The sequence below is a fragment of the Vulpes vulpes genome, chromosome 5 (assembly GCF_048418805.1).
Source record: "Vulpes vulpes isolate BD-2025 chromosome 5, VulVul3, whole genome shotgun sequence".
Classification (NCBI taxonomy): Eukaryota; Metazoa; Chordata; class Mammalia; order Carnivora; family Canidae; genus Vulpes; species Vulpes vulpes.
The window spans coordinates 47,049,194-47,051,361 of NC_132784.1; positions in this window are offsets into that span (position 1 = coordinate 47,049,194).

Genomic DNA, 2,168 nt, shown 5'->3' on the forward strand with positions numbered 1-2,168 from the left:
AACAATCCTTGTAATAGAAAAAAGAGGATTAATAGTTAAAATCAATATAGAATTACATTAGTGTGTATACAATCTGTTTCATTACTGAAAATTAATTTTAATTATAGTAATAAAAGACATTTAACTGACATTCTAACCTATCATTTCTTTATCAAAGGGGAAGATGTAAATATACACAACTCTTTTCAGAGACACATGTTTTACTGAACTATAAGCATGATAAGCTTTCATAAACTGAGAAGGATCAGGCCTAAGAGAAGCACATTAGTACATTTTTCTTTTATTTCTAAAAAAGGCAGATGCTAATTAAAAGTATTGCAATGCTTAATTCTATGCTTGGGAAATTATATGCATTCTCTTATTTAATATCCTCCTTATTTATGAGCACTATTTAAATTTTCTGAGCTAAATATTAAAAATCTCTCATTCAATGAATAATTGATGATTAATAGAAGTTACAAAAGTGAAAATTGCAAGTATAATATTTTAAATTATTAAATGTGGAAATTTAATTCTTATTAAGTATTCACAACTAAATTATTAAAATTTTATTTAATTGAACATCTAAGTAACATTTTATGATCCTAAATAAACAGAGATAAATATGTCGTCCAGTTTTGACCCAGATATAGATTAAGGTCAAACTGCCCAGTGCCTGTGAACTTGTGAGTGTTGTGGTTACTTCTTCCCAGGAAATCACAAGATAACTGAGTTGAACACATTTAACCACCTTCCCTTTCACAAAAGTTTCAGATGTGAAATTTGATAAGTAAGTAATCTTGTTAAAATGCCTTGATGTTAAAATGCTTAATACAAATTGTTTTTGAAATTCTGCTGGAGCTGATGATTGAAGATCAGATCAAAATGTAAGGAAAATTAATTAAAAATAAACTTTGCTTTAGTAATAATTTTATTTTTTTATTTTTTATTTTGCTTTAGTAATAATTTTAAATAGCTCTGAAGGTTTTAGGAGAATAAGAATTTTTTAAAATTTATTTTAATTCTTTTTTAGTAATCTCTATACCCAACGTGGGGCTTGAACTCATGACCCTGAGATCAAGAGCTGCTCCCTCTTCCAACTGACCCTGATAGGCACCCCTTGGACCATAAGAAATTTAGATTAATGTTTTAAGTTGTGACTAGGAGGTAGCATTAAGAAAATACTCCCTGAATGGCTAGAAGTGCAACTGTTGGTATCCACGATGTAGCCTTATCCAGGGCTTTGGGGAACTATTTTAGGTTCAAGATGCTTATCAGAAATAGGGTATATCTTTAGCAATATGAGGATGAAATATGTCCCTTATCTTGCATGATTAGAAGACTGGAAAAGGAATTATTAACCTGGTAGCATTAAATGGAAAACATTCAACTGTCTGAATGAGAAGTTGTCTATGATGTATCTGGTCAAATAAAATAGGCTTATGAGACAGCTATGATGTCCTCTGAAAGAACAGTTGTGCAGATTAAGTGAAACAATGAACAAGAAAACACTTGATTAACACCAACAGAACCTGGCATTGTACAATTGCTGTTGTTACTTGGCTTTTGAATGCTTTGGATATTGTTTCTGCAAGAGCCAGACATCCACTGCCCTATGCGGTTTCACCAGTCAGTTATCTGGATTAGAGCCATGGTACCATTTGGCAGAGTAGCAGTGTTATAAATGAAGCATCAAACTCAACACTAAGGGTTTGTAAACTGATGTGTGGCTTGCAGACTGTTCTGCATGTGAGACTTGAAATCCCTCAGAATCATCTCCTAAGCAAATTGCATTAGCCATTCTTGTGCATCATAGTTATTCACAGATATACACACAGGTGAAAACAGAAAATCTAACCACCAAACCGGAAATGGAGAGCAGCATTCAAAATCCCAGCTTCACAAAAAGCAAACATTTTAAATTATCTCTATAAAAGCCAGTTATTCTTTTAAAAGGGCAAAGTTGCAGCATTGCAGGCAGGCAGCAATGGGCTTTTTCACCTGGAGCCCTTTTTCCCTCAAAGGGATCCTGTGCACGTTGTTCTAAGTGGTTGGGGAAACTTGAGAAACACCCAGCAAAGTTCAGGGTGGGTTTTCAAATTAGAAAATTATGTTGAATAAAAAAACTGAAAAGTTTTAGAGTTTAATCTCAATTTTATGATTCTGAGAGGATGATGACAACAATTTTC